Raw genomic sequence first — 19,110 nt, forward strand, 5'->3', positions numbered from 1 at the left:
CACATTCAAGACGATAGCAATACTGGTGATAAAATCACAGATTAAGGAACAATGTGGCAACTAAAATTCAGGATACAACGAAACCGGAGGGGGGTGTGTGTGTGTTCCTGCCCTGTGTCCTACCAGTGATTCAGATCCTTTTGTTCAGTCATGAGTTCACTCTTTCACTTCGTTAATAGGTCTCACCTGTGTCTCCCCTGCAGGTGCAAACACAACGAGGCACAGGTGAAAACAGTCTGTTTAAAGTGATGCTAAAGTGCCATGAGTGTAAAGAGCTGTGAACGTGTTAGTGTGGCTTTGGCAGCGTTTGGGATAGTTGCTGATTTTGTTCTGCACACAAAGAAGGTCTGCACGCTCTCCGGCGCTGGGTCTTGCTGAGCGGGGTAAGAACCGTGTCTGTCTGCAAGAACCTGCACGTGCTGAACTTTTGATGTGACTTCCCTTAAGCCTTGTGAACGCTCCTTTTGTGCTCACTTTGAAAATGTTTTCATGCTCAAATTTGGTAGCAAAATACCAAATTTCAGCAGAAAAAAATGACTGTAGTATCTGACGATTCAGTAGATGTGTATCTAAATAATTTCATTTTTTAAATGTATGAATGTTCTTGTTTTGGAGAGCATTTCAGACTTTTTTAGGATTTCCTTCAAATATTTAGTAGTTTCTCAGATATAATTCTGTAATGTTAAGCATGAGATGTTAAAATACATTTCTTTTCTATAGCAGCAGAAACTTTACGTTTTTATTCAAGTTCTGTAAATGAAAGGGAATGGTATTTATAGCTCTGTAATGAGTGTCATGGGAGACTGCCAGCCTACTTTATATCTACTTCATAATCAGAAAATGCACTGAAGTTTTATGACACAATATAAAATTGAAGGACATGAAGCCCTTTTTAATCTCATTGTTGTGAAAAGTTTAGCTCTTTCTTTATCAATCAAATGGGCAATAGAAAGATTCCTAATTATACTACACATCTCAGTAGGACAGGGACACAGGCATCAAGTTTCATTACAAAAATTGTGTGTAAATGTGTATAATTGCTATACTGAAGCTCCAAATTGAGAAAAGATATTTAAACTTTAAAAAGCACTGGGAACATGTGTTAAATCCTCTGTAATCCTGCCTGGGGAGGGTACATACAGAGCTCAGTGTTTCATAAAGCAAGAACAGTATTTTCTCAGCTGATCCACATAAATACTTCACATATAGAAAATTGAAGAGGAATTTAGTGTTATTTTAGCCTTTAACATTAAACTAAGAGCATGCCCATCAGTTTGAAAGTACATATTCAAGCTGGAAAGTTCTCATCTCTTTTCCCTCTGGCACAAAAAAGTTCCCGATCAGACATTTTTAATGCGTTGCAGTGGGAATTATTCCAAGTGTCAGTGTTCAAATAGGAAGGATGGTGATATGCTCTTATTGTCTGAGAGGTTTTATTATGCAAAAAACACCCAAAGAATCTCATTGTTGTTTCACCTGAACACTTTCTTACCTGAACCCTACCTCTCTATCTCAGTTTGATTTTCTCAGATATTTCAGCTTTCAATCTTCTACCCTCCTGTGTACCTGTATCATAAATGTTGATGATCTGTATCCTTTTGGTGAGAGTCTATGGAGCATTTATTGCTTTACTCCAGCTTTCTCTGGCCATCAGGGTTAGTCTATTAAGATGTTCAAAGCGTTATAATGGAACATGCATTGCAAACATAATGTAGAATAAAATGAACGTGTGTTTTTATGGGTTAGATACTGCAAATTGCTGTCATTATTTTTGATGTATGTATGCATGTTGAGAATTCAAAATATTTTTATAATGCGGATGTAAATCTTGTGCCAGTGGATGTTAATCCCGTGAATAAGACCTCAAACCAATAATGGATTATTTGCTGCTGATATTCCATTGGCTTTCGTATTTAAGTATGCGTACAAAGAAGATAAAGTGAATGGAATGTACGTGGAGCCTTGCTGTTAATTTCTTTTTTATTTTCATTTTGTTTAGTGCATAAACAAGATGCTGTCCAGACACAGAAGGCATATATTTTGTGGGAGTATCATTTTCATCTTATACAAAAGACCTGTTCCTCTTCTATAGTCAATTGTTAGAAATGCCTTCTTGCTAGTAATTGATTCTTGGTTATTTTTAAAATTCTTGACCAAAAAGACATCTTCTGGAACTGTGTGTGCTTCAGATTAATCTTTGCATTGCTTTCTGTCTCTTGGGTCAATGTTCAGGCCTTTGAAACTTGACCTGTGGAAGACACACTTCAGGAGTTTCTAAGAAAATAATCTGGGGAGAAACTCCTTTTCCATTTTAACTGAAATCTGCTAGCTGGAAATGATCACAGACCAGAGAAATAAAAAAATCCAGTGCTTTTGTGGGAGTGATTAATAGAAACAAAGATTACATGTCTTTGAGCTTAAGATAAATACTTTTTTTTGGGTGTAGTTTTAAATTTAAAAATGCTTTAGAAGCTTTTATTCTTAGGCAGTCTTTTGTACAATCTGCCTTTCATAGACTTATGAGCTAAATGCAAATTGATCCCTATTGAAATGAGAGGATAGGAAGAGAAAACCTTTTTATTCTGCCAGTTCAGCATAATGGCCAAGAGGAGTGGGCTCAGAAATTCTTCCTGGTGGCATTCCAGTAGTCTTTCTCTGTTTAGATTCAGACCCCAAGAAGCAGAAGTTTAAGCAAAGATCTTGTTAAACAATTTCTAATTAATTAAAATTATTTGAAGACTTCCTTTGGAAAGAGATAATTAAGTTCAACTTGTTCTTCAGTGGTTCAAGAAAAATGCAAATAACTGTTTGATTACTGTAAACTTTTTTGTTCAAACAGCCTTTCCTCCTTGCCTTTTTATAACCAAAACATTTAGGATGTAGAAGTGTATACGTCACCCCACAGAAATGCAAGAGCTAGATCCTCAAGCGATGTGGTGCGTACCAAAACATAGTCACAGACAGAGGTTTAGATAAAGCTCTATTTAACTTAAAATACAAACACAGGAAAGACGTGTGCAACAGAGGAAGCCGTTATTGATTTCCATGCCTGATGCACCGCTGGTTTCTGACAAAACGCTGATTAGAGACGTCCTGTGCTCAGGGCAGTCTGTGGGTGTTGTGCCTGCGGCGGGCTCAGGACGGTGTCCAGCCGCGCAGCCTTTGCGCAGCTCCAGACACAGGTAATGGCTGGTGCCCGCAGGGACGGGCTCCGCATCCACCAGGCGTTAATGCTGCAGCTGCTTGCAGCCGCACCGTGCTTTGTCTTCGGATTTTCCTATTGCTTGGGAAGTAATTGGCAACAGGAGCTGGTAGAACACTTCCTTCTGAAATAAAATCCCTGTAAGATGAGAAGTCAGCCATTCCCTTCGCTGGGTGACAGCGCTGGGCCAGTTACATTCGTGAACAGTAGAGACTGTGGCTCGCAGCTCAGAAGGGTTTCCCATAACCGCTTTGCCCCGGAGTGTGTCCTGAGCATGTTGAATTAAGTCCTCAAGGCGTGGAGTGACCGAGGCTGTCCTGGACCCTGCTCTACCTCCCAGTGAGCCTGTGGTGAGGTTGGGCTGGAGCTCCCTGCAGGGCTGAGCCTGGTCATGCCCGGCCCTCTGACCAGGGAGTGTGAGTGGAGCCCTGCCCGCTCTCGGGGTCTGCTGCGCTTCGCTGGCCCTGCAAGCAAATGGTCATTACTGTCGCATCACCCCAGGACCTTCTGTTTCAGGAATAGTGCACTTCAGTGTTTTTAGGGCAAAGTTTTCTCAGATTTTCTGGTTTCATGAATTGAAAATTGAGAGAGACTGATGCTAAATCAGAATTAAATTGTGTTTTTATGAAAAATCTATCCAACCTTTGAAGTCAGGTTTGCTGACCACAGGGAAGACTCAGCTCCTGGTATCTTGTAATTCATTTGGAATGCAGTTATACTGTGTTTGTAGTCTGAAGTACAGTAAAAAGGAAAACTGTGTTTTTTTTTTTTTTTTCTTCTTTTTCTTCAAATTGCATGTATTCCTTACTAGGTAGGTTTTAATTGATTGAGATGGCACCAGCTGAGCTACTTTAGTGATTTTTCTCTATCCTTATTTAGTAGTTTTTACATGATCTATAAATGCAAGCAAAAACTGATGTCTGTTCTCATAATGCATTATTGTACCTCATTTTTAGTCTAAAACTCAAAAATGTAGCAGGAAGAGAACCATGTAACAATAGTATGGCAGAGAACTGGAAAGTGCTTAAAAAGTCTTTGCCAGAGGATAACTGTTCATGGTTGTGTGTTTTTTTTTTTAAATTGTAATATTTTTCTTCAGAGATATAGTGGGTGTCCTGAAACTTACTATTTAAGCTTCCGAATTTGAAACATTTTAGTGGTTTTAATAGTTAAAATTGAGCTGCTTTTGGTAATTGCATATATGGCTGTTTGGTATGGTTTGTCAGTCCAAACTGCTCATCAGGCTTAGTCTTGGGAATAAAATATGTCAAAATTATTCAAGACAGTTCAGTAGCAGAGAGGAAGGTCTGGCAATTGCCATTAAAATGTTATGGATGTGGTTGCAAATGACAAGGGGACAACCTTACACAAAGAAATCCAGACAGCACAGGAAAACCTTTTCCAAAAGACTGTAATTATTTTGACAGATCTTATATGCCAGATTTAAATTGCCAACTCTCAAATTATTATAACCAGTGTCGGAAGAGATTTTACGGTTCTTGGACAGTGGCACTTCTTGTGGTAGGAGTGACAAGTCAGAATGCAGGATTGTACATGAGAAACTTTCTGCTGATTTGCTTTTTACACTTGCAGTTTGGTCCAAAAGGTTTTCAGTATCTTGCTGGACATACTGTTTTGTAAAGCTGTAGCAGGAATCACAAACTGTAGTGAGCCAGATTCTGCAGCTTTGCATATTAACATTAATTCCACTGTATGTACTAATTTCTTTTACTTTCAGGATGGTGCAAAAGCAATTTTGGTTTTGTCTTTTTTTTTTTTCTTTACTCTCTCTCCTCCTTTTAGAAAGAAGTTGGAGGAATGTTAAAATAAAAAGGATTTTTTCATGGTCTCTATTCATTATTAGATAAGTTTTCCTTTGAGATGTCATCAGGTGAGCTATTTCAGGGTTTTTTTTTTTTTCCTCTATCCTTTACTAGTATTTAGATGTTCTAATGTTTACTAATATTTAAATGATCCTTTTAGAAAGGAGGAGATGATAGAGAGATATTTTCTCTAAAAAATAATATTTGGAATACCTTTTCTTTAAAAAAATCTCTGCTAGAACTTTAAAATAGTTGTTTATTTTTCTATGGAACTCTTCTAGAAACTAAGATGTTGTACCTTCTCTTTGAAAAGCACAATTTTTTACTCTGTCTACTGACTAAGAATTCCCGTGTGGGAGTGTGTGCTTGAATTATGCAGTATTCTGAAGGCAAAGCAGTTTGTTCTGAGTTTGAGGAGATAAATAAAAAACTCACAAAGTGGTTTCTTCCATTTCATCTTTTCCTTTTTCCGTTTCTGTCTCTTATGAGCACTATTTGATTATCTGATCTTTTAATTTTTTCTGCTTGCAATAACATCAAGTTTCTCTGAGAAAATTGGGTAGAACTGAGCCTGCCTGCAAAGGAGGTTTCGAAGACTACAGTGGTAACAAGTGAGATGGCCCAAATTGGGACCAGCCAACCTGGCCTTAGAGGCGTCTGAAGGACCTGTTCTGAGGTTGGATAGACTTTTGGCAGCTCAGAAAATTTATAAGATTAGGAAAATCAATTCTAGAATAAAAGATGTGCCAACATGAACAGGAAGCTGGGAAGAATTGTTTATAATTCATTTTTATTGTGGTGCATTATAATTTTCCTTTTTGCCTTTTCTGTTTAAATGGGAACTCTTTCAGTTTAATTCCAATGTAATTTGTCGTCTTGGCATTTAAAGTCCTACTAGTGTTCTTTTGGAGCTTGCTGCAGGTTCCCTGAAAAGCCCTGAGCACCTCAGGGTCACTGTTTTTAGTAACTGCAGAGATATTTGTGCTTTTCTCAAGTTCTGTATATTGTTTTCTTCTGTATGGCTTTTCTAGACTGTGTGAATGGCCGTGGCATTGTGGCTGACTCTACAGTGTTTTTATTGCTCATCTAGGGAAGCTCCAAACTCTGCATCTCTGCTCCAGGACAACTTCTGGTAGATTTTTTTTATAATGTTGGAAAAAATAGAAGCTTTGTGATCATTTGTCAAAAGACAACTTTGATGTAACTTTGTAGAGGGTCAAAGAGGATGGTTGGTCACAAGAAGATTTGGATTAAATTGTTTTGCTTACAGTTAATGTTGGGAACACCACAGCAGCGTGATAGAATTTTCCTGTATCTCTGAATATTAGCTCCCAAAAACAGAGGCTCATCCTCTGAGATTGTGCTCATTCTGCCTGGGAGATGTTAAGCCAAATGTTTTCCAAGAACAGTATTCTCTGCAAAAGCATTTACTCACTGTAGACAGGACAGGCTCTGCAACTCTTCAGCCATGAGCCCATTCCAGAAAACAGCAAGTTTTGCTCTGAGGGCAGAGTTTTTTTCCAGCGTGGGGAAATATCTCTGGGTTAGTTCAGTAGAAGTTGGAAGCAGAAGCTCTCCTCAATGGGGTTAATTCATCCTGTCCAGCTAACCTGGCTCCACTCTTTGCTGGACTTGTCTCTGATCCTTTGTGGTTTCCTCCATGGCTGTCTTCAAGTCTGGTTCCCTTCTGCTAGAACTTGCCATACTTGGAGAAGAGAGGGATGTTCAGGTGGGTTTGTATTCTGTTTGACTCCAAGGTTTATGTGCTTCTGTTCCTCAGGGAAGAGGAAAAAAAAAACTGTGTTGCTTTTAAACAAACAAACCAAATACTTCGCCATAATGGTGTCAGAGAATGAGCTTTTTGCCCCAAATAGCATCGTCACTCTTTATTTGTTGCTTGTTTTACTTGTCTCGCTGAGGATGTTTCTGCGGGAGGGTTTGAGGGGTCTTTTCTCAGCTGATGGGAATGGCTGCAAAAAATGTTTTACAGCTCTCCTGGAGGCATTTTCACTGCAGAGTGAAGGTTTGACTCTAAATGAAGATTAATTGTTTTGAGGTGCTGAACAGACAGGTCCAGAGGACTCTGCTGAATGTGGATCCTTGGTTCTACTGTCCTCTACTTTCCTCATTGACAGCACAGAAAACTCTTCCATTTTCAGCAAGATACAGCAAACTCAACAGCTGTAACATTATCTTGCTTCAAGTTTTCTCCAGGAAAACTCAGTGTTTGGGTGTTTATTAAGTGCCCTTTAAACACACCCTTCCTGTACCACCCTATGTATTTTGCTTTATGTTTGTGTTGCATTTCCTTTAATGAAAGGAACATCTCTCTGTTAGTACAAATAATAGTACTTATACATTAGATCAATGTGCAGAGCTAGGTATATGAGGAGAGAGGAAATTATTTTAAAATATTAAATAAATATTAGCTTCATATTTTTGTTGTCTAGAGTTCCTAACTTTAGGGCAACATTATTCAATTGGAGAATAAAATTTGCCATTTATATGACTAAACAGCAAATCACAAGCACAGAAAGATCTCTTCTCCAACGGCTCATAAAGTGCAATAAAGTTACCAGGAAATAATTAATGGAACTATTAAACAGTGAAAAAAATAAACAAATTCCAGAGGTTTTTAAAGAAGTTTTAGAATAGTGGAAGTTAAAGAGATGAAATTTTTCTAGAAAAGTAGTCATAGTGCGCTGATAGCCTAAATCAGGGTTCTGAAGGCAGGGTAAACTGGCTGATATGTTCAAGAGGAAAATTTTAGAATGAGAGATTGAATGGTCACTAGAGGCTATGTTGATAATGTCAATTTTTGCTATAATTTAAAAAATCTCTGGATTTTTGAACCATGATTTCCACTCCCCTGCAGTGTTTCAAGTAATGAAAAAATAGTGTTTTTAGGAAAACCAATCTCCCACCTGCAGAGCAGGACAGATTTTGAGTAATATTTAAATAGCTGTAAGATGCAAATCAGCATTAATATTGAGCAGTATTGCTAAGGCTGCTGTCAGAATACTTTCTATTAATTGACATGTTAGTTTTATTACAGAGAATTTTTTTTTTCCTACTTGAAAAGTGGTTATTGCTAGCAGAAATATCTGGATTATTTGGGATTCTGTTCTTATTGCTTCTAGGAGTGACAAGAGCAATTGATGCATCTTTATGCCAAATCCGAATTTTAAGGGTTTCCCTGAGCAGGAGACTTAATGCAGTGTTTTAAAATTATCTTGATGTTCTGATGATTTCTCTTCCACAAACATTATAGGAAGCTTCTACTACATTATCAGCAAAACTTGTTTTCTGTAGCAAGTAAAAAGAACCTCTTACACTTCACCTCATGCTCAGTGGTATTAGGGCTCGTACTGACTTGACTAGATCCATCTCATTTCTGCTAATCTCTAGCTGTATTTGAAGCTGCATACAGAGAAGCCATAGAGTTGTTCTGAATTTAAAATAATGCATACATAATTAATCTCCTTGAATTCCCTGTCTGGAAAGAAGTAAAATAAAAATTTCAGTATTTATTACAGCATGTTTTGGTCATAGTCTGCAAGTAATAACTTTAGAAAAAGATCACAGAGGAAAATAAATGTCTTAAATAACAATAATTGATGAAATTATTATATAGAAGAGTACTTGAAACATTTCCAAAATTGCAAAGATTTTGTTGTGAAGCATGAATTTATACTTTTAATGTTCATCAGTTTTTGGAGAGGAATAATTTTATCCTAGAGTCTTAATAGAATGTTCTAATTCTTTCTCTGAAGAAAGATTGATTTAATAGAAATTTGGCTGAGTGTATTATGTTCTGGTATTCTGGATACTTTTTCTGAGGTTCTTGCCCAGAGGAGAGAGCACTGTGTGTGTGGTTGATCAAGGAAGACACTCTAAAGAATGTTTTCTGTGTGGCTTTAATAACCATTTGTATGAATTCACTCATTGTAGGAGCATATTTTTTAATAGTAATGTTAAGTATATTACAAATCACAAAATTATACATGCTGTATATTAGACTACAAATAATTATATTTTATATTTAATTTCAATGATCATTTACAATTATATATTAGTTATTAATAATATGTGCAAAAATGGACACAATAGTAAGATTCTACCATTACTACCAGTACAAAAAGGTCCTGAAATGGGCTGGGCAATTGTCTTCAGAAGCTGTGAAATGTTGTAGCAGATGGTTTAGATTGGCTTCTGCTTTATGGGGGAACAAAGAAACCAAGTTGAAAACACAAGATAAAAAAAAAAAGAGCCATAAAATAGCTTTTTAAAGGAAAAGAATGTATAGGAAAAACAGAATAGAACCTTTCAGAGAAACAGACTTCCACAAATTCAGGTAATTGCTGTATAGGATTTCTTGGGAAGATCACCTAAGGGATAAAAGACCGCAGCTCCTGAAGGAGATACAGTTTGCTTTTGCACGTGTTATACAATGTGGAGATGAAATTAAGAGTTTGCATGCTTCTCAGGAGGGAAATTCATATAAGACATCCAAGTGGAAAGGGCTGTAAATGGTTTGGAATGTATTGATATACTTCAGTTGCCAGAATGAGGTTATTAGAACAAGACTGATTAGTTCTGCCACTGCACTGTTACTAACAGACCGTGAGTCTGAGTGTCTTTTCCTGATCTCTGTCCCACAGTAAGAGCCTAGATGGAGAAAAAAATTCCTGAAGCTGTGAAAGGGCATTTACAGGGTGCAATACATAACACTTAGAAAAGTTTTAGCCGTTTCTATTGATAACTGGTGAAAACAACAAAAAGGCTGAAGAGCAAATTCTGGATACATATTTTTCAAGATTTTCATTGAATCTGGTGAAAAGCAGAGACAACTTATGCATATTTGGAGAGCATATGAAGCACTACAAACTGTTTCAATGTTTTTCTTGTGCTGTGACGAGAAAAATCTTTGGAGACTCCCACCTGTTGAATCTATTCAGGAGCAAAACAGCTTAATTTTTAAACAGATCTTAAAGTGTAACAGTAAGAGCTCTGCTTCTTGCCACATCCCACTTCCTTGCCATTCATATTTAAATGGCATGAATCTTAAATATTACTAAGGAAATCTCCACAGATGAATAAATAGTGAAAATGATTCTTCATTTTATTTATTTGTGTTTCTGAAATCTGTGTACCTTATTTAGATTCAAGGAAACCAACAAGGCATACCTACTGTGTTCCTTATTCTCTTCATATTCTGCTTTACACCCAGAATTCAAGCTGCCAAAGACTCAGAAACTTTAAATGCCTTTGTGCTTAATTGTATTTAGATTTAAAAAAAGTGACTATGGGCTGTGTCAGATAATTGATTCTCCAGAAATGTGCTGCATGTGTCCGAATTCTGTTTACTGGGATTGTATCTGACAAGTTGTGCTGTTAAACTGCATCTTATAAGGCCTTATTGTTCATACTAAAATCTTACTGAAATTTAGTGTAAGTGATTGAATGTGAGGAGCACTATGCCACCAATCTGAATATCTCACAGTATTATATTCTTCTTAAACCCCCTTGCATGTTGCATGATTATTGACCTTAATCTACTGTTCATAATGATCATATCAAAATGAAGCTTGTGCTTTCAGAGTATATTTCCACTTTATTGAACAACAGGTAATCTGGCATATTTGTGCATAAAGCAGGAAAAACCTCCATGTCCTGAGGTTGTCCATGTACACGCTGGAGAGAGAAACAGGGTAATAAGAGCGTTTGGAAATTTTTTGCAAAATTTTGAGATAGTCTACATTTTAAAAAATCTTATTAAAATAAATTGTTTTGACACATCCACTAAAACACCTCTAAGTACAGTCTCATCAAGACTGGGACTTTAATGTACTTCCTGTCCATTTCAGAGAAGTTTTCCGTCTGCCTTTTTTCTGCTCTGCTTTCCTCATGATTCTTGATAAGAAAAATGAGGGAAATTCTTTTTTAGATATGTTTTCCAGGAAATGTTTTGCTTTAGGCTAATACTTTCCACTTGGCCAGCCAGCTTTTCTTCTGGGATCTCTGTGACAGTTGCTCAAGTATTTGGCACTTTGGGCTCTGTAAGGTGTAAGGCCGGCTTTAGATGCAGTTTTCTTCTGGCAAACTAATATATGCTGGTAGAAATGCTGCACATTGGCCTTCTCTTCTGAGAGACAATGATGGTGACAGATTGCCATTAATCACACACAGTAGTAAACATTTCAGCTAAAAGAAGCTGGAAGTGTAGAACATTTATCCCTACTAATTTGCTCCCTGAAATTCTTTTTTCATTATAGGCAAGTTAGCTTGAAAACACTTTAATTCTTCATTTGAGTAAAGGGGACACAGTTCTGCATTAGGAATCCCATTGTGACCAAATTCCTTTGCAGTCGGTGTAGATCTTTTCTTTTTCATTCATTTCTTAGTGTTCTGTGTAAAATCTGGATGTTCTCTGGGTGCAACACATAGCATGACATCTGCCTTGGACAGTGGTTTTGTACCCTGCATTTGCACTTATTAAAGTGGGTTTGAGTTGTCATATTCCAAACTTGTTATCTTTCTATTTCACAAAATGTGGGTGGAATCTTCCTGTGACAGAGTGGCTGTTGTGAACTGGGCTCTTTGGAAGTGTTTTCATGCTGAGGAACCAGATCGGTGGGCATCAGAGTAGAATATACTTCTTTGTCAAAAATAGCATCAGTAGGAGACTTGGTTGAATTAGTGAGGTCAGTGAGACTTTTCTATAAAGGCTAGTTGGCTTTGCCTGATTTCACATTCTTATAACCAATAATTCTGAATTTAAGAGGAATGTAATTGTTCTTGGCTAAGAAGTTCAGAGATTTAATCTTGAAATAAATATTTTGGCAGATAAAGCAAGGCTTTCCAGAATTCAGTTTTTGCAAAAACTCAAGATCAGTAATTTAGGTTGGTAGATTAACTGGGCGTTTCCTGCAAATTTGCTTTGTAATTCTCATGTGATATTCAATAAAAGTAGGCAAATACCCCTACTCCTTTCTTCCAAACAACACCCAGTTCCTGGGTTCCCAGTTCCTCCCCCCCCATTCAGTACCCAAAGCTGATGTGGACTATGAGTCCACCAAACTTATGAGTTGGTTAGTATTTATTCAATGAATGCAAATTTGGAAAAAATGTCTGGGAAGAGAACGGTTCCTTTTATTTCTCTTTGCATTTCTATAGAGTGATTTTTCTTTCAGACCTAAATTTTATTTTGTGTTCATTTTGTATCTTACTCTTAGCAAGATTTTTAGAATTATATATGATTAAATAAGAGTATTTGCCCCAAAAAATTTTCAGCACAGATCCCCCAAAAAACCCAAAAGACCAACCCCAAAAAAACAACCCAACCTAAAGTGAAAATGTCTTTAGTGAAGCGATCTTTGAGATAGAGGGTAGGTCCCAGTGAGATCTTGGAAATGCTGCCTGGTACTTCGAGAACCTGATCAGGAGGGAATGCAGAGTAGAAAGTGAACTCTTCCCATGAGGCAGCCTAGGAAATGGGGGATTTCAGAGAAGTGCAGTGCATCTGTAAGAATAGGATTTGTTTTTTTAAGGGTGCTTACAAGAGCATGTGCTGCATTCCCCGGAGAAATCATTGTCAGACTCATTAAGTAATTACGGAGGTATTCCACACATGCTGTGTTCCTGCTGTGCTCCTAAAACACACCCGTGAGAATTAAGGGCCGTTCATCTATTGCCAGTGAGCCTCAGGGTCACCTTCAGGCAGTGCACGTGTAAGGCTGCATAGTAACCCTACAATTCAGAAAGAAAAACAAAGCCTGTTATAATGATCTACTTTAAATTGTCCAGATGTTATAGGAACACTCCTAGAATGTGGCTAGAATGACTCCATAAATGTCACCTAGTGGGATTTCAACAAAAATTAGTTCTTAGAACAATTTTCTCCAATCCTTCAGCATGAGAAAGAATTTGTACACCTGGGATCTGAAACAATTCCTGTTCTTTCACAGCACCCCTCACACTGGAAGATAGTTCTGCAGAGTGAATGGGAACCCACGTGTTACTGCAGAATACCGTGCAAATTTGGTGCTGGTTTCAGACCACCTTAATTTTATTTGTGATCAGATGCTACTATGTTAACATTATTTGACATGCTGTGCACTCCTGCCTTTGCTGTGGAAGTATTCCATGCAGATGGCTTGCAGTGAATTTTGAATCTTTTTTCTTGTTATTTCTGGATTTTTTTTTAAAGCTAGAAATAATATGAAAATTTGTGTTTCTTGGCATGCCAAAAACTTTGTGTCAGACCAAGCCCAAAATATAAAATAAAGAGAGATATTTGAATGGACGTTTGTATCCTTTGATTCCTAAGGCAATCTGCTCAGGGTGAAAACATCAGAAATGAGAAGGTCATTTAAAATGAAAATGTTCTGTTTCTGCAAACACTAGGAGTTATTTTTTTTATAGCTGTTGAAATTCAAAAACCCTTGTCAAGTGGCTTACTTTGGGAATGCGATTGAAATCATACCTGCAGGGAAAACCTAAGGGTCATAAACTGACAAGAAGCAAGTGAAACCAACTCCTGAACATCCAGATGCAGAACAGAATGCATTTTTCTTACTTTTAACAAGGTGGTGTGTTACAATTCTTCCCTGTGGATAGTGAGAAGACCTGAAAATTAAGTTAGACCTGGGTGCCGGTCAGTAAATTCTGGCAATGCCAGTTGCATTTTGCATGTAGTCAATATATTTCCTTACTCTATTTCCTGTTGCTCCCTGAACACTGCTGGGCCTTTAATTGTTAAAGGGTTATTTGCTGGTGGAAAAAAAAAAATCAAATGACAGGAAATTACTTATAGTGATTATCATCCAGGTGCCTGTATGGTCCATTGGGTTTTTAAAACTTATCCTAGAGTTTCTACGTGCTAAAAAAGTTTGTTTATACAAGCTATGCTTTCTAATTCTGGAATATTAGATATAAAATATAATCTTGCAAGTTTACATCACAAAATGAGTTTTCATAGTATACATACATATTTTTTGTATAACCCTCTCTATTTTATTTAATGGTTGCTTTGTTTTCAGTGTTTTTGCTTGTCTTCTCATACTGAGCTTGTACAATTTCAGTGCTATCTTTCTTCGCTTTTGTTTCCAGACTTAAAAAAGGCAACCTGCCCAGTTCACATTGCTATTTGGAAATTCTGATTTTCATGTGACAAGATAGAAACTATAAATCAGAACAGAAAGACAGACTTGCTGTAGGAGAAGGTATTGGCAGGCCCATCACCCAACGTGGTCTGCTTTGGCGTGACCCCTAAAACCAGGGATGTGTTCAGTAGAACTGGGATGTGCCCCGAAAGGGGGAAAACCCTTCTGGGGAGGAGCTGCCTTTGGGGTGATGGGGAGCAGCTGAGGGAGATGGCAGAGGGGAAGAGGCAGCTGGTCAGTCTGTACTTCATGGGCTCTTCTAAGCCAGGCAGGAGTTCCTCACTCCTGTTTTCCATGTAGGAGTGGAGAGTTCCAGGAGATAAAGGAAATGGGATTGTGCTAGGAGGCATCCTCTGCTGGGTTTCTCTGGTGAGAGTGAACTCCTTGTCCTCAGAGAAAGAGAGGGTGGCACAGAACAAAAATGAATCCCTTACCCATCAAAAACTTTGTGTTTCTGTGCAAATCAAACCTATTGAGAGAATTGTTTGATTTCAGTAATTTGCTGATGGAATTATTTATTTAGAGAGCTACCTTTTCAGCTTGGGTCCTAGCTTGTGGCATAAAATACCATAAGCCCTTGTGAACTGGAGGATAGCAGGAACAGAAGTCTCAGACTCATCAGAGTAACTTTTTTAGTCTAAGTTTTGATCTAGAAATAAATTTGGCAAAGGTAGTAATAAATCTTTATTATGATGTTTAACTGTTGCACTTAATCTGGGCCTCAGCAAGCACCCCTTGCTGAAGGGTGAAGAATACGCTGGAGGAATTTTTGCTTTCATTCAGGGCAGCCTACTTTCACAAAAATTTAATTCCTTCTTCAAGGCCAAGATACTCAACAGTTGAATCCACACTTAAACTGTGAATGTGTTTGGGTTCTGGAGTAGTTAAATCTCAGTGCAGACTTTATCTGGTACATAAATTTGTAACTAGTCAGATCAATGCACTTTCACTTTTGAGATGTATAATGTGCTGCTTAAATTGATGCTGCATTTTTACTTGTCAGAAATCTTTTGCTTCAAATATTTTGATTTTGTTGTGACAAATCAATCTTATGAGTAGAAATGATGTTCTTGTCTGCTAGGTCTCAAATAAATGAGCATTAAGTATAAATATTTTGTGTTCCTAAATAAAAGAAGATTGGTGCTTATATTTAAGTCACGTTGCCTTACATCCTTTATATTATGCTGCTGTAGTTTTATTATAGTTATATATTATGCCAGTTCAATGTTTTTTTTTATTTTTGTATGTAAGCTTAGTCTGTCAACAAAATTATAGGAGAATGAATGATGGCTTGAAACAACTATGCTTGGTTTTGTTTCTGTCATCTTCTAGCTTCCTTTCCTCAAACTTTGGACTGCTTACAGTAGTGCTCTCTAGAGGCAGAATTACTTTTTAACATTCAGTTTTAGAAGTGAGCTATATTTTTATTGCTCTGAGCTAACGGAGAAGCACAATTCCCCTAGAGGCTGTTCCAAACAACTTTGTAAGAAAAGAGACAGAAATATTTCAGGAAACAGATTATCCCTGACAAATATATACAGCTGTCTAATAGAGCAACCTCCTCAGACCCATCCATGTCACAGGATTTTTTTGGTTTCTCTAATCTTCTTACTTTTACAGAATCCAGTTTTGTATTCCATTAGTATGCATGTGTATGTTCTAATAGTCTATAAAAATGCTGCATGACCTACTTACTGAGAACCTGGTTTTACATCCCATTAGTGGGCATGTATTTTCACAGTAACAGACTTTTAAAAACACTGTGTGACCCATTTATTCTGCTTCATCGGTAACTCCTGATGCAGTGTGTGTATACATCTCCTTTCCCATTGTTTAGGAAAATATGAGAAAACCTTCCAGTGCTGAACAAGACTTCTGTGCTGTTTGAACTGCTTCGGCACTAATACGATGCTTGAAAGCATTTGCAATATAAGAAAATGGGATGTACATGAAGCAACCTGTACTTAGAGAAGGATTAATATTGCAATGTATCCTGACCTATTTTTAAAGGAATCCTCATTTTACTGATTTATGATTCCCTGTTGAACTCACTCATGCTTTACTTAATTTGGTTTTCTGAGATTTACTCAAGATGTTGAACAAAAAGGAATTCCTATAAATTAAGAATGCATCCATTTTCTTTTTAATCCTGAGTGTAATTCCTAAATATTGTGAAGGACCACATTTTTTTTTGTAACCTGCCATCTGCCTGTCATTTGATATGCTTGATTTTCCGTGACACCCTTGATTCTTATAGACTTCTATCAAAACTCTTCCTTGATCTTGACTGAGGAGCCTTTCAGTCTAATACAAAACTGTTTAATATCTTTGCTCACTTTTGTCAGCCTGCTCTGTTCTTCCTATTTTTTTCTGTTATTTTTGAGGGCAGGGAGACCCAAAGTGGATGATGTTTAAGATGTTTTGCCACAAAGTGCATAGTGGTATTTTGGTCTTTGTTTCTTTTTTAGTACTTCGTAAGTTTCAATTTACTTGTTTTTGACTGCCATTGGATAATAATCTGATGGCTTCATGAAAACAACTATTATAGGCCCAGATCTGAAATCCATCTGATTGTTTATCACATATTTCCAATTTGTATGATGGAATGTTATTAGACTGTAGATGGATCTGCCCTGGTGAGTACTTTGTCAGGTCTCTTTTGCTCCACGCGTTTTCAAGGAGGTAGAGTCTTGCGGTACAGTGCAATCCTTGGAGTGTCCCCGGGGTGCCATGGATTTTGATGATCTCTGCAGAGGTCCATCTGCTTTCAGACATGCCCTGGAGTGTTTTACATCCTGAATCAGAAGCATATGGCAGTGGTTTTATAATATCCCTCTCTTTGTGTCCCCATACTGGTGAGGAGATTATGCGCTAGATGAGGTGGGGACTTTACTTAAGGTTAACCCTTGGAGTTCTCATCTGCCTGTGGGATATGGGTATCCTAGCAGGAGCTGAGCTCCTCACATCCACAGAGTGTCTGGCTCTGTACTGATTTACTCATTGTTCTTCCCTACATGCACCCAACAGTAACTGATTTACAGCCACAGCACTACTCAGGTGAATCTCAGAATTCAAAGAAAAATAGAGAGATTCTAGTGCCAAGAATAAATGTGTATAGCACGGGAGAGGAAGACAAGAATGATCTAGTTCAAAGGATTTATAAAAATATGTGGACACTAGTAAGAGAGGGGACTGTAGTCTTCTGGGAGTTTTAAAGTGTCTTTGGTGTGAAGTTAATCCATGGAACTAAACGTATTTAATTTGGGGGTTTCACATTGCAGTTCTCAGGCAGAAGTAATTGCATGGAGGAATTGCACAAAAGCCTATGAACGTGTTGCTTTATTGCACCTCATCCGCATGTAAATACTTTCCCTCCTGTTATAGTAAAAGGGCTTATTTACTTTAAACATTACCTAGGTTCATTAATTGCAGTATTGGAATATTTAGTGTAATGGGAATAGTGGTTCTACAAGAGAGTGTCATTATAAGATGAATATTGTAGCCAACTCCTGATGCACAGTTAGTACATTTGATCTGCAGTTAATCACCTCACACTAGGAGGCAATGGCACCATAATAAAAAGTTTTTCTACCAACAATATGTGGCCCACAAAGCTAAGGTTTAGAAGACATTTTATCTTGGCTTTTAATTTTGGGAACTCAAATGTATAGAACTCAATAATTGGTTTTATTTGGAAGCCTTACATTAAAGTCTTGATAAACTTCATTTACTGTGCATCAGTAAAAGGGATGGGAAAATGCTTAGGAAGTGCTCCTTTCTGAACTCCTCTTTTGGTCTGGCAAAACACAGTGCAGCTTCCCTCATTACCTATAAAGCATTCAAAGTACTGAACATTATATGACATAAATAAATAGATGTGTGACCTGGAAAGATGCAAGATCAGTTTTCAGCTTGACAAGGCACATGAGGTGAGGTAATTGATCCATTTAACATGTAGCAACATGAGAAATACATTTGGTTCCCTTAAGCAATTAGGTATATGTGATGTTATTTGTTTTAGCTTCCAAGTGCTTGTAAATGCTTCTGCACTGAGTTCAGTCTTGGGAGACAGCTGCTGTTTTATACAAGGGGAATGATTTGAAGATGGGAGTAAGCTCTTGTCACATAGAAACATGACTGCTCAGAGACTGGTATTTGATTATTCCACAGTAATACAAACAAGTGTATAAGGTAAAATGTCAATTGGGATGGTTTTACTTTTAGCCTCTATTACCTGTATTTAACCTCCATCACTTCAGCTGAAGAACTTGGAGTACCTCTAATCTTGAATGGGTTTATTGCTTTCATTTGATAATTGCTAATAAATTTTAATATTATGTTTATTACATTTATCTTTTATTTTCAGAACTGGTTCCCTCTCTGATGTGAAGCTTTACTAGGTGACATATAATTTTCCATAATATTAGCTGCTGAATAATTATAGCTCATGATGTCTAGGACTAAACAGTCAAATTCTGTTATGGAAAATGAGATTACAGAATGTTTTAAAGCTATGGAGGCTCTGTAAAGCACATAGACATCAACACTACTTATAGGTAGAATGACCTGTTTAGCTTTAAGAATCACTGTGTGTAGGTTTCAGCAGAGTAGTTGATCAAGGTTTCAGTATTTCACTTGGTTCATCAATATTTGTGAATTTTCATTAGCTACTTTAATGATCCAAATTGTACATTACATAAGGCTATTATTGTTACCAGTAATTAGTTACTGCTTTCATAATATAAGTCAAGGAATAGTATCCTATTTCATTTTAATATAAATGTTGATTTTTAAAGATTTCTAGGACAAATATTTTTTATAAAGGACAAATGAAAAGCTTACATCTTGCCATTTCTATTCGTGATCAAAGCAGTGAGTGTCTGTCTGTCTCCTGGGATTATGTCTTTTGAATGTAAAATAA

General features: G+C 37.2%; 1 long non-coding RNA gene across 2 annotated transcripts in view; it reads left to right on the plus strand.

Annotated features, from left to right (window-relative positions):
* Nucleotides 1-233: 233 nt before the first annotated feature.
* Nucleotides 234-19,110, plus strand: part of LOC136297050 (uncharacterized) — a 50,602-nt gene continuing 31,725 nt past the window's right edge. For both annotated transcript variants that reach the window (XR_010723073.1, XR_010723072.1), the window contains exon 1: nt 234-383. This is a non-coding gene — a long non-coding RNA (uncharacterized lncRNA). The remainder of the gene's footprint in view (nt 384-19,110) is intronic.

Source organism: Chamaea fasciata, unplaced genomic scaffold, assembly GCF_029207755.1.
Source record: "Chamaea fasciata isolate MVZ Bird 193981 ecotype frontalis unplaced genomic scaffold, bChaFas1.0.hap1 SCAF_14, whole genome shotgun sequence".
Classification (NCBI taxonomy): domain Eukaryota; kingdom Metazoa; phylum Chordata; class Aves; order Passeriformes; family Sylviidae; genus Chamaea; species Chamaea fasciata.